At 40.3% G+C, this 14,235-nt stretch overlaps 1 long non-coding RNA gene across 1 annotated transcript; it reads right to left on the bottom strand.

Moving 5' to 3' along the window:
• Positions 1-12,573: 12,573 nt before the first annotated feature.
• Positions 12,574-14,235, bottom strand: LOC121011733 (uncharacterized). Its single transcript, XR_005781729.1, has 2 exons — positions 14,028-14,235; positions 12,574-13,080 (listed from the first exon to the last, which is right to left on the bottom strand). It is a non-coding gene; the product is annotated as an uncharacterized LOC121011733 (long non-coding RNA).

A 14,235-nucleotide genomic window follows, 5' to 3' on the forward strand; every position in this document is an offset into this window, starting at 1 on the left:
CTTGATTTAGGCTCAGGTCATGATCTCATGGTTCACGGAATTGAGCTCTGCACTGGGCTTCTTGCTAACAGTGCAGAGCCTGCTTGGGATTCTTTCTCTTCCTTTCCCTCTTTGTCCCTCCCCCGCTCGCACACACATGCGCTCTCTCAATCTCTCTCACAAAATAAATAAATAAACTTAAAAAAATAATTCTGAAAAGAAAAAAAAAAAAAGAAAGAAAAGTAAAGAGATACTTCCAGCCTATGGAAGCCATTGTAAGGATTTGGCTTTTACATTGAATGAAATGGAAGGTCTTAGGAAAAATCTTAGCAAAAGTGACATTGTTTTCTGTTGAGACAGAAAGAACCAAAGACTGAAGTAGGGAGGCCAGTTAGGAGGCTGTTGGGATATCCCAGGTGAGAGATGGTCACAGTGGATTGGACCGGGGATGATAAAAAACGATCATTCTAGAAAAGCGTTAAGGTTACCAGACAGGAGGTGGGTAGGGGGATGTGTAAAATAGGTAATGGGGATTAAGGAGTGCACTTGCTGTGATAAGCACAGGGTTTTGTGTGGAGGTGTTGAATCACTATATTGTACACCTGAAACTAATATTATGCTGTATGTTAACTAACAGGAATTTAAATAAAAACCTGAAAAAAATAAATAAGTCTTCAAAGAGTTCAAACCCTTGCTCCATAAAAAAATAAAAATAAAAATAAAATAAAGGTAGAACCTGGAGGATTTTTTGATGTATTAGATGTAGGGCATAAAGGGGAAAAAAAAGAGTCAAGGATGACTCCAACATTTTTTGCATGAGCAACTAATAAAATAGTATGGTTTATTAGATGGAATGGGGAATATTAAGGATGGCAGAGTTGAAGGAGCATAGACAATCAGGGGTTCCGTTTTGGATCTGTAAATCTTGTGATGTCCATTATACATTTAAGAGGAGTCTGGAGATGAAGAGTGAGGTTAGGACTGGAGAACGAAATTTGGGGATCATCGGAGTGTAAGCAGTATTTGAAGCCGTGAGACTGGATGAGATCCACAAGAGAGTGGCTAAAAGATATTGGCAACTTTCAACGGACTGAGCCTAAAGCATTCTAACATTCAGAGGTCATAGAGAAGGTCACCAATAACGTGGGAGGCAAACAGGTGTGTATGTTTGCCATGCAAGCAAGATAAAATGTATTTCAAGGAAGAGAGAGTGATCAGCTCGGTCAAATGCTGCACACAGGTCAAGGAAAATGAGAACCAAGAAAAGGTTTTGGATTCAGCAACATGGAGGTCATTAATGACATGGACAATAACAGTTTCAATGGATGGAATGGAAAAGCCTAATTAGAGAAAGTTTGAGAATGAGAGAAGGGGAATTGGAGAGATTGAATATAGGCCCCTGTTTTTGTTGTAAAAAATGTTACTTTTTTTTTTAAGCCAGTAAGTTTGACTTTTTATTAATCCAATTGGGCAGTGTCCACAGTAGTCTGAAAGAGTCAGATTTTACTTGGGAAATCTCCCTTTCAAATGATAAAAAGTTGGGGCACCTGGGTGGCTTAGTTGGTTAAGTGTCTGACTCTTGATTTCGGCTCAGGTCATGGTCTCACAGTTTGTGGAATTGAACCCCACATCAGGGCTGACAGCACAGGGCCTGCTTGAGATTCTCTGTCCCTTTCTCTGCTCCTCTCCCCTGCTCATGCTCTCTCTCTCTCTCTCTCTCTCTCTCTCTCTCTCTCTCTCTCAAAATAAATAAACTTAAAAAAAATGACAAAAAGTTTTCATGAATGGGTTTCAGTAGTTTTAAGTCTGGCACTCTGTTGACTCTGTTCACTGTCTTCAGTGAATTTGCAGTTCAAGATATCTTAAGGTTTATAATCCGATTTCTGTCTTGGAACTTCATACACATATATCTAAAAATTAATGACATCATAGTTTTTGGGTTGGATATTGCAACTCATAAATTGCATTTACTCATTTCAAATATTTCATTATTGATTTATAGTTAGTTCTTTCCTTATGCCATAGCCACCACTTACTCACTTAAAATTTTTATTTTTATTTATTTTTTATTGAGGTATTACTGACATACAACATTACATTGCTTTCAGGTGTACAACATAATAATCTGATATTTGTATATATTATGAAATGATCACCACAATAAGTCTAGTTAATATCTGTCACCATACATAATTACAGAAATGTTTTTCTTATAGATGAGAACCTTTAAGATTTACTCTCCAAGCAACTTTCAAATATGTAATGCATTGTTATTAACTATAGTCACTATGCTGTACATTACTTCCCCATGACTTTTTATTTTATAACTGGAAGTTTGCATACTTTGATTCCCTTTACCCATTTCACCCACCCCCAGCCCCTAATTCTGACAACCACCAATCAGTTCTCTACATCTATGAGATTGTTTTTTTTTTCTTATTCCACATATAAATGAGATCACACAGTATCTCTCTTTCTCTCTCTGATTTATTTTAGTTATCATAAAATCAAGATTCATCCATATTGTTGTGAATGGCAAGATTTCATCTTTTTGTCTGAATAATATTCCAGTATGTGTGTATATCCAGGCTTTTTCCTAAATAGATGTGGAGATTTATAACAGTTTTGTTTGTTTGTTTGTTTGTTTATGTTAAGTAATCTCTACACACAACATGGATGCTTGAATTCATGACCCTAAGATGAAGAATTGCATACTCTACCCACTGAGCCAGCCAGGTACCCCTGTGTCACAGTTTTTTTAATCCATTTATCCATTCATGTGCACTTACATTGTTTCCACATCTTGGCTATTAGAAATAATGCTGCAATGAACATGGTGTGTCTATATCTTTTCAAGTTAATATTTTCATTTTCTTTGGATAAATACCCAGAAATGGAATTGCTGGATCATATAGTAGTCCTATTTTTTAATTTTTTTTTTTTGAGGAATCACCATACTCTTTTTCATAGTGGCTGCACTAATTTACATGTACACCAGCATTGTACAAGGGTTCCCTTTTCTCCACATTCTTGCCAATACTTTTTATTTCTTGTCTTTCTGATAAGTCATTCTAACAAGTGTGAGGTGACATCTCATTGTGGTTTTGATTTGCATTTCCCTGATTATTAGTGATGAGTGGTGTTTCATGTACGCATTAGCCATTTGTATGTCTTCTTTGGAAAAATGTCTCTTCAGACCCTCTGTCCATATTTTAATCAAACTGTTTTTTGCTATTGAGTTGTAGGAGTTCTTTATATATTTTGGATATTAATCCCTTATCAGGTATAGGATTTGCAAATAATTTCTTCCATTCAGTAGGTTGCCTTTCATTTTGTTGATGGTTTCTTTTGCTTTGAAGAAGCTTTTTAATTTGAGGTAGTCCCACTTGTTGATTTTTGCTTTTGTTGCCTCTGCTCTTGGTATCAAATCCAAAAAAATCATTGCCAAGACCAATGTAAAGGAGATTGCCACCTATGTTTTCTTCTAGAAATTTATGGTTTCAGGTCTTACATTCAAATACTTAATCCATATTCAATTAATTTTTGTATATGGTGTAAGATAGTGATCCAGTTTCATTCTTTTGCATTTTGCTGTCCTATTTTTCCAAAATCATTTATTAAAAAGACTACTTTCTACATTGTATATTCTTGGCTCCTTTGTTGTAAATTAATTGACTATATATGTGTGGGTTTATTTCTGGGCCCTCTATTCTGTTCCATTAATCTATGTGTCTGTTTTTAATGCCAATACCATACTGTTTTGATTACTATAGCTTTGTAATATAGTTTGAAATCAGGGAACATGGTGCCTCCAGCTTTGTTCTTTCTCAAGATTGTTTTGACTATTTCGGTTCTTTTGTAGTTCCATATGAATTTTAGAATTGTTTGCTTCAGTTCTATTTTAAAAATGCCACTGGAATTTTGATAAGGATTGCATTGAATCTGTTCATTCCTTTGGGTAGTACGGACATTATAACAATATTGATTCTTCCAATCCATGAGCACAGAATATCTTTCCATTAATTTGGGTGTTCTTCAGTTTCCTTTATCAATATCTTATAGTTTTCAGTGATCTTTCACCTCTTTGGCTACATTTATTCCTAAGTATTTTATTCCTTTTCGTGCAGTTATAAATCAGATTGTTTTCTTAATTTCTCTTTCTGATAGTTTGTTATTAGTGCATAGAAATGTGCCCAATTTCTGTATGTTGATTATCCTTCAACTTTACTGAATTCATTTATTAATTCCCATAATTTTTTCGTGACATCTTTGAGGTTTTCTATATATAATATCATGTCATCTACAAATAGTGAGTTTTACTTCTTCCTTTCCAATTTGGATGTCTTTTCTTTCTTTTACTTACCTAATTGCTGTGGCTAGGATTTCCAATTCTATGTTGAATAAATTGGTGAGAATGAGCATCCTTGTGTTGTTCCTGATCTTAGAGTATGATGTTATCAATGGGCTTCTCATATATGGTCTTATACTGCATTGAGGTACATTCACTCTATACCCATTTTGTTAATAATTTTTGTCATAAATGGATGTCTCAAATGCTTTTTTGCATCTATTGAAATGATCATATGATTTCATCCTTCATTTTGTTAATGTGGTGTATCATGTTGATTGATTTGTGGATATTGAACCATCCTTGCATCCCTGGAATAAACCTCATTTGATCATGATGTATGATCCATTTATTGCATTGTTGAATTTTGTTTACTGATATTTTGTTGAGGACTTTTTTCATCTATGCTCATCAGGAATATTGACTTGTAATTTTCCTTTCTTGTGGTGTCCTTGTGTGGTTTTGGTATCAGGGTAATACTGGCCTTGTAAAATGGGTTTGTAAGTGTTTTTTCCTCTTATTTTTCAGTACAGTTTGAGAAAGATTTATGTTAGTTCTTTGGTTGTTTTAAAAATTTTTTTGTTTACTTTTTTGAGAGAGAGACAGAGCATGAGCAGGGGAGGGGCAAAGACAGAGGGAGACACAGAATCTGAAGCAGGTTCCAGGCTCTAAGCTGTCAGCACAGAGCCCAACATGGGGCTCAAACTCACAAACCATGAGATCATGACCTGAGCTGAAGTCAGACGCCCAACCGACTGAGCCACCCAGGCACCCCTTATGTTAATCCTTTGAATGTGTGGTATAATTCACTGATGAAGCCATCTGGTCCAGGACTTTTTTTATTTGTAGGGAGTTTTTAAATTACTGATTCAATCTCCTTAATAGTAATTGGTACATCCACATTTTCTAATTCTTCATGATTTAGTCTTGGAAGATTGTAAGTTTCTAGGAATTTATCCATTTCTTCTAGGTTGTCCAATTTGTTGGCATACATTTTTCATAGTAGTCTCTTTTGATCCTTTGTATTTCTGTGGTATCAATTGTAATGTCTCCTTTTCATTTCTGATTTTATTTATTTGGGCCCTCTCTCTTTTTTTCTTGGTGAATCTAGCAAAATGTTTGTCTTTTTTTTTTTTTTTTCTTTTTTATCTTTTCAAAGAAACAGCTCTTGGTTTCATTGATCTTTTTTATTGTCTTTTTGTCTCTATTTCATTTATTTTTGCTCTGGTCTTTTGTTATTTCTTTTCTTCCATCTTTGGGCTCCATTTGTTCTTCTTTTTCTAGTTTCTTGAGGTAGATATAAAGGTAGCTTGTTGATTTGATATTTTTCTTATTTTTTGAGGTAAGCATTTATCGCTGTGAAATTGCCTCTCTTCCTATACATTCTGGTATGTTGTAATTTCGTTTTCATTTGTCACAAGGTACTTTTTGATTTTGCTTTTGATTTCTTTATTGACCCACTGGTTTTTCAATAGCATGTTGTTTATTCTTTACATATTTGTGAATTTTCCAATTTTCTTCTTATAACTGAGAAACCCCCTAGCTTCAAACCATTGTGGTCAGAAAAGATACTTGATATGATTTTAATCTTCTTAAATTTGTCAGGCTTGTTTTGTGGCTTAACATATGTTCTATCATGGAGAATGTTCCATGTGCACTTGAGAAGACTGTGTATTCTGCTACTTTTGGATAGAATATTCTGTATGTATCTGTTAAGTCTCTCTGGTCTAATGTGTCATTTAAAACCAATGTTTCCTTACTGATTTTCTGGCTGGATGATCTATCCATTGATGTAAGTGGGGTATTAAATTTCCTTACTATTATTGTATTGCTGCTTATTTCTCCCTTTAGGTATGTTAAGACTAATTTATATATTTAGGTGCTCTTTTGTTTACATAGATATTTACAATTATTACATCCTTTGTTGGATTGATCTCTTTATCATTACGTAATGCCCTTCTTTTTGTTTCTTGTTGTCTTTGCTTTAAAGTCTATTTAGTCTGATGTAAATTCAGCTACCCCAGCTTTCTTTTGGTTTTCATTGCATGGGATTTATTTTTCCATCTGTTCACTTTCAGTCTGTGTGTGTCTTTAGATCTGAAGTTTCTTATAGGCAGCATATAGATGAGTTTGGTTTTTTATCCATTCAGCTACTCCATGTCTTTTGACTGGAGAATTTAGTCCATTTACATTTAAAGTACTTTTTGATAGGTTTGTACTTATTGCATTTTGTTGATTTCTGGCTGTTTTGTAGTTTCTCTCTTCCTTTCTTCTTCTCTTGATCTCTTCCTTTGTGGTTTGATGATTTTCTTTAGTGTTATGCTTAGATTCCTTTCTCATTATCTTCTGTGTATCTACTATAGTTTTTTTGCTTCACTTAGACTCATAACAGTGTATAGATCTTTCTCAAATTATAATAGGGTTACATCTCAATAACCCAATATGAAGTTGAAAGTATTGTTAATTGAAAATGCATTTCATACACCTAACCTACCAAATATCATAGCTTAGCCTAGCCTACCTTAAACATGTTCAGAACACTTCCATTAGCCTACAGTTGGGCAAAATCATCTAACACAAAGCTGATTTTATAATAAAATGTTGCATAGTTTATGTAATTGATTGACTACTGTATAAAAGGTGGTTGGGTACAGAATGGTTGTAAATATGTCAGTTGTTTACCCTCATGATAACATGGCTGATTGGGAGCTGCAGCTCACTGTCCAGCCTCATGAGAGTGGATCTTACTGCATATCACTAGGCCCAGATGCATTCTAAAGTCATACATTTTTACTACGTAGCCTCCCATGATTTTGTTTCTGATGTCATATTTTACATCCTTTTATCTTATATATCCCTTAAGTAATTATTGTAGCTACAGTTATTACTAGTTTTGTCTTCTATTTTAACCTCTAACTAGCTTGATATGTGTCTAATCCACTATCTTTCCTATATATTTACCTTTACAGTGAAATTCATACTTTCATATGTTTTCTTGTTATTAATTAGCACCCCCTTTTCTTCAACTTAAAGAAGTCCCTTAACATTTCTTTTCTGATTTAGTGGTGATAAACTCCCTTAGCTTTTGCTTGTCTGGAAAACTCTTTATCCCTCCTTAAATTCTGAATAATAATACTCCTGGGTAGTGCATTTTTGGTTGGAAATGTTTTTCTTTCAGCACTTTAAATATATTGTGCCACTCCCTTCTGGCCTGTGAAGTTCTAGCTAAAAAAACCTGCTGATAGTCCTATGGGGGTTCCCTTGTATATAGCAAGATGTTTTCCTCTTGCTGCTTTTGAGATTCTCTCCTATTTAATTTTGATATTTTAATTGTAATGTGTCTTGGTGCAGGTCTCTTTGGTTTCATCTTTTTTTGGTTTCCTGGATCTTAATGTCTGTTTCCTTATCCAGGTTAGAAAAATTTTCAGCCGTTAGTTCTTCAAATACGTTTCCCACTTCTTTCTCTCTCTCCTTCTTGGACCCCTACAATGTGAATATTAGTCCCCCTGATGTTGTCCCATAGATCCCTTAAGCTATCTTCACCTTTTTTTTCATTTTTTCTTTTTGTTACACTATTTGGGTCCGTTCCTCTGCCATCTTTAAGTTCATTGGTCCTTTCTTCTGCTTCATCTAGTCTCCTGTTGAATCCTTCCAGTGTATTTAGTTCAGTTATTGTATTTTCAGTTCTGTGACTTCTTTTTTGGAACTTTCTTATATTTTCTATCTTTTTGCTGAAGTTCTCACTGTGTTCATACATTCTTTTCTTGAGTTCAGTGAACATCTTTTTTTTTTTTTTTTTAACGTTTATTTATTATTTTTGGGACAGAGAGAGACAGAGCATGAACGGGGGAGGGGCAGAGAGAGAGGGAGACACAGAATCGGAAACAGGCTCCAGGCTCTGAGCCATCAGCCCAGAGCCCGACGCGGGGCTCAAACTCACGGACCGCGAGATCGTGACCTGGCTGAAGTCGGACGCTTAACCGACTGCGCCACCCAGGCGCCCCAGTGAACATCTTTATAACCATTACTGTGAACTCCTTGTCAGGTAAATTACTTATTTCCATTTCACTAAGTTTGTTTTCTGAGGTTTTATCTACCTTTTGGAACATATTTTTCTTTTTTTTTTTTTTTTGTTCGACTATGTTGGTTTCTATGCATTAGATGAAACAGTCACCTCTCCTAGTCTTGAAGGATTGGCCTCGTATAGAGATGAAACATTGTTCAACCCTGCCCTAGCTCTTGGTTGTCTCTCAAACTTTTGAGATTTAAAAAAATTTTTTTTAATGTTTATTTATTTTTGAGAGACAGAGAGAGAGAGTGGGGGAAGGGCAGAGAGGGAGGGAGACACAGAATCCTAAGCAGGTTCCAGGCTCTGAGCTGTCAGCATAGAGCCCGATGCGGGGCTTGAATTCACAAACCGTGAGATCATGACCTGAGCCAAAGTCAGACACTTAATGGACTGAGCCACCCAGGCACCCCAAACCTTTGTGATTTTTGAAGCCACCTATTTTATTTTTAATAGGTCCCAGTAGTTGAGGGGGTGCCAAGGCTAGTCAGTGTCCCAAAGGAGAGCGTGTCAGTCAGCATCCAGATTCAGGCTTATTGGAAGCTAGGCTGTTGGGCAGCAGCTTTTAAAGAATGTCCATGTATGCAGGCCTGTGGGACCATAAGCATATAAGCCCCATGGGCCCCCCGAACCAAGCAATCTGAAGGCATCCCCTGGTCAGCAGTTACAAAAATCAGGGCTCCAAACAAGTGTACGAGCTCCTTTCTGGGAGAGACTAATGACTTGTAGTGAGGGAGTAGGGAATCACAAAGATGGCGTCCCATGGCCTATGTGCCCTAAGAACACCTCCAAAGTCTCTAGATGCGTGCCCAACCTGAAGCCTGCCCCTACAGCCAAAGCTCCAGGACTAGCAACTAGTCTTCCTTCACAGAAAGACTGGGTGTCTGGTTCAGTCTGCTGTCTGTGCTGTGTCCTAGAGGTGGAAGTCTGCCAAGAACCGTCTTTCTGGTTGTTACAATCCCCTGGGACCCAGGAATGCAAATCCCCTGCCCACCAGAGCTCAGCAATCCGGGGGTATCCCATGAGCAGCAGTCAGAAAAACCAGGGCACAAGTAATAAAAATTGGGGTGCCAGACATGTGTACGAGCTTCCCTCCAAGAGACGCTCGAGCTCTGGAGCACAGCAGAGGGAGAATGCAAAGATGATGCTCACATCTCTGAAGTCTCGGGAAATATTTATAGTCATCCCTTAGAGGTGTGCTTAATTTGAAGCCTGCCCTTCGTGCTACAACAATGATGAGCTAATAGGCCTCTTTTATGGAAAGATTGAGCTCCTGGGTCTGTGGCCTCTTGCTGGGCCCTGGGTGTGGTAGCTGTTTAAGAACTCTTGATTGGTTCCATTCCTGTGGGACATGAAGCAAGTATAAGCTCCACTGTTCACCAGAGCCAGGCCCTGGAGAAATGTCCCCTGGCAGCAGCCACAAAAATCAAGGCACTAGACAGGGTATAAACTCCTTTCTAGATGATATCAGCAAGCTGGCATGAGGCAGAGGGAGAGGGCAAAGTTTGTGTTCCACTGGCCTCTGTTTCCTGAGGGCACCTCCATAGGCTACTGTAAGTATGCAAACCAGAAGCCTGCCCCTCAGGTCACAGTTCTTGTGACCTATTTGCTTAAATAGGCCTCTTGCTAAGAAAGACTGGGAGTGTTTCTATCTACAATTCGTGCAGTGTGCTGGGAATGATAGTCTGCCAGGAACTCTCACTCCAATTGCTGCAGCCCCATGGGACCCAAGAATGCAAGACCCCTGGGCCACCAGGACCAGGCAATCAATGGCCATTCTCCGGGTGGTAGCCACAACAACTGGGGTACCAAATGTAAAACTGGAGCACCAGATGTAGAAGCTCCCCTCCGGGAGATACTGGGGCTCTGTAAGTGCAGCAAGAGGGAGAGCGTAAAGAGGGTGCTCACTGGCTGGAGCAAAGCGTAGGGGGAGTGAGAAGACAGCACCTGCTAAAGGAAAGGAAGAAAAGGAAAGAAAAGGGGAAAAGGAAAAGAATTACAGAGGGAGGAAGAAGAAAAATGAAAACAGGGAAAGAAAGAAGGGAAAAGTGATGGTGCTCGCCAGCTTTAGCAAGGCAGAGGGAGATCATGCAAAATGGTGCCCGCTGGCTGGAGCATAAAGACGGCACCCATGGGAAAGGGGAAGACAAGTGGCAGTGACAAGCTTTAGCAAGGCAGAAGGAGAGGAAGAAGGTGGAACCCACCAGCTTCCAACCCTGGACAATATCTCAGCAGGCCCCTTCCCCCCCCAGATCAATGCTTTAAAATTAGGAAATGTGTCCCACTCGCATACAGTCTGGCTGTTTTTCAAAGGGTTGCTTCTGCCTTGGGCCCTGGGGTGAGTGAGTCTGTGCAATGGCCCTTTAAGAGCTGCTTCTCAGATCACCATGGCCAACTAGGTCTGGTGGCAATGAGCCAGACGTTTTAGGGGTCATCTCTCAGACACCAGCCTTAGAAGCTGGGATGAGGGCATCCGGATGGCTCAGTCGGTAAGTGTCTGACTCTTGATTTCTGCTCAGGTCATGAGCTCATGAACCATGAGATCAAGCCCCGCATCCGTGCTTTGCTGAGCATGGAGTCTGCGTGGGATTTTCTCGCTCCCACTCTCTCTGCTCCTTCCCCACTCAGGCCTGATGTGCAGCACAAACACTTCAACCCTCCGGCAGAAGCTCTGGGTTGAGTTCCCTCCTGACTGTGGGTCACTGTACCAGGGATGGGGCTTCTGGTCTACCACTTCGATATGGTTTCCCTCTTCTTTGGCCCCATGCAAAGGAGTTACTCCACCAGTTTTTAGATTTCTTTTCAGAGGAGATTGTTCCACACTTAGCTGTGGATTCCTTGTGTCTGTGGGAGGTGGTCAGTTCAGGATCTTCTCATTTTGCCATCTTCAACAAGAAACTCACTTTAAACTTTTAAGTGATATTTCTCCTTCCATGGAGGTTTGACTGACTTTTCTGCTTGTAGACATTAGTTCATGTTGTCAACAGTTGGGCATTGAATCTCAGAAAACATTAAGCTTGAGATTAAAAATTAGGGCAGGGAAAGCTGTTTAGTAAAACATGCTAACCTAACATATCTGAACAGGACACGATCAAGTTCATACTCAAAACCAGGAGGGTGCTGTGAAGTACAATGATTTCATACTTGTGTTGTGAGGTCATTTTGTTGTAACATTAAAGCCAAGAGCCCTCCCCACCCAAGGGCAATGCCAATTTCCCAGAAGGCTCATTTCTCAGAGCCAAAGCTCCAGAAGATGCCAAAGCAACCCATGCTGATACTTAGTCTCATGTTATTTCTCAATTTTATGCTTAATTTGCTCCTTTTGGTTTTATGTATTTTGACAGAGCCAAGTGTATGTGGGGATTTCCCCACAGTCCTTTAAATGCTATAAAACTTTAATATAGGAAGATAAAAACAATAATAAGCCATGCCTCCAAGCCCTCACATTTAGTTCTTCATTTGAGTTAGACACTAACCAGTTGTAGGTACTGATACAGATTTTCAAGTACTCACACTGCTTTAAATGCCCTGTGCGTTTCCTTGCCCTCTTCCCTCTACCCGAATGAAAATTATATTCTGCCCATAAGCTGGGCATGCAACACCCAATGATTGCACAAAATGGCATCTTTACAATTCTTTTTTTTTTTTAAGGGAGAAAAAAAAAAAAAAAGAAAAGAGAGCATGAGCAGGGGAGGGACAGAGAGAGGGAGAGAATCCCAAGCAGACTCCACACTGTCAGCACAGAGCCCAGTGCAGGGTTCGAACTCAGGAACCGTGAGATCATGACCTGAGTCGAAATCCAGAGTCAGATGTTTAACCGACTGAGCCACCCAGGGGCCCCCTCACCTTTACAATTATTCTCATAATGGCCAGTGTCCTCTGTGAGCGGATGCAATTTTTATAAAACTTTTCAGTGTATATGTTTGAGAGGGAGAGACAGAGACAGAGCATGAGTGGGGGAGGGGCAAAGTGAGAGAAAGACAGAAAGACCCCGAAGCAGGCCCCAGGCTCTGGGCTGTCAGCACAGAGCCCAATGCAAGGGTCGAACTCATGAGATCTCTTGAGCGGTGAGATCCTGACGTGGGCTGAAGTCAGACGCTTAACTGACTGAGCCACCTAGGTGCTCAGAGCCAATGCAATTTAATATGGTTTTAATATGGTTCAGAATAAAGCCAAGATGGCTGCCCAACTCCCAACTTTAGGCATGCAACCCTGAAATGTCTTTTTGGAAAAAATGAAATCATGCTCCTGGAAATCTGTGGAGTTAGGCTGTTTTCAGCATAATTGCCTTCTCTCAGCTTCCTAATACCCTTAAAACCTCTGAGAGACTTTAAGTGTACAAAGTTCAACAAAAATACCTTCAAAGTAGATTAGTTCTAATTATGTCTAATATTTGTTTGCCGCTTTATTGAATAAACTACATTTGTTTAAAAAAGAAAAGAAATTCACTTAACTGCATGTCAGTCACCCAAATTTTAAGTGTACAAATGAAATGGAAAACATTTATTACACAAATTTAATTACAATTCTAAGAAATAAACATGCAAATTAGATAGAGTTCAATTTGCAGATGCTAATCGTCGTCCTTGATCTTACTCCTTCCCTCTCTGATTTTCAGTCTGTGCCTCTCCTTGATTCCTAGGGAGCCAGGCAGCAAGAGGTTTGGTTTTTCACAGTCGGAGGATCACTGTTTTAAAGAAGTGTTATATTTAGCACATCTGGCATAGTAGCAGTAAACAAACATTATAGTCTTTGTAACACTTTTGTGCAGGTGCCTTCCCCCGGATTTTATTAGGTCTATGCCTTCCAAGCCTCTGTGTTCATTACACCTGAAATGACCCATCTCGACTATGGAGGAGTCCCTAGACAGAAGTTATGAATTAATGTTTCAAAAAACAAACTCCAATTGAGACTAATACAGGGGAAAATTACTATTTGCAGAATAATGTGATTCCGGGGCTTAAATTACATTCCCTTGACCAAGGACAACGTCCTTTATTACTTTTTTATTTCCTGGAGGTATTCCCTCGAGGCTCCCCACCCAGAAAGAGTTGCCAATTCAAGTTGCAGTAGGACCCATGTTGCTTTTTTATACATATGCAGCTCCGGAGGGGAACGGGCGGGGGCGGGCGGCGAGGGGAGAATAACTGCTTGGTCCTGCAAAGACATCTGTTTCTCATCTCCGTTTGCCGTGGCAAAGGAGAAGAAAGTCTTTTCAAAGGGTGGGAAAGGCACAGATTTTTTTTTTTTTTTTTAAATCACACGCACACACAACAACAACAGAACCAAACCAAATTAAAAAAAAAAGAGAAGACATCTCAGAAGGTTGCAGAGTGAATACGTTATCCGGCTGGAGCCGGGCCCCCAGGGCTAGGGCGGGAGCCGGGGAGCGCGTGGGGTCTGGGCTGCGGGCTGGAGCTGGGCCCGCGTGTCCCCGGGCACCGGGAGGGGAGGGGAGAGAGGGGAGGAGAGGGAGGAGGGAGGGCGGGAAGGAGGGAAGGAGGCAGGGGGCGGGCTGGGGTGGGGGTGAGGGGAAGGCGCCCCGTGTGCTGCCTGAGGAGCGGCGGCGGCGGCGGCGGCGGGAGCAGAGGGAGGGCGGGAGAGCGGGCGCGCTTGTCATGTTCCCTCTCTCACCCTGGGGGCATCCTGCAGAACCTCTCCTCGGAAATCCACGGGGAAATGGCAAACAGGATTGACGGGTTTCACACGCTCCTCGCTAGACAGAGCCGCTCATTACCATAACCGTCTGCAGCGACGGCGGCGCGGCGCCCCAGTCGCGGCGGCGGGACCTGCCGGGACCCTCGCCCGCCGCGCACCAGCGTCCACCGTCGACCGGGCCGCC

The sequence above is a fragment of the Herpailurus yagouaroundi genome, unplaced genomic scaffold (assembly GCF_014898765.1).
Source record: "Herpailurus yagouaroundi ecotype Mexico unplaced genomic scaffold, PumYag 195, whole genome shotgun sequence".
NCBI classification, from domain to species: Eukaryota; Metazoa; Chordata; class Mammalia; order Carnivora; family Felidae; genus Herpailurus; species Herpailurus yagouaroundi.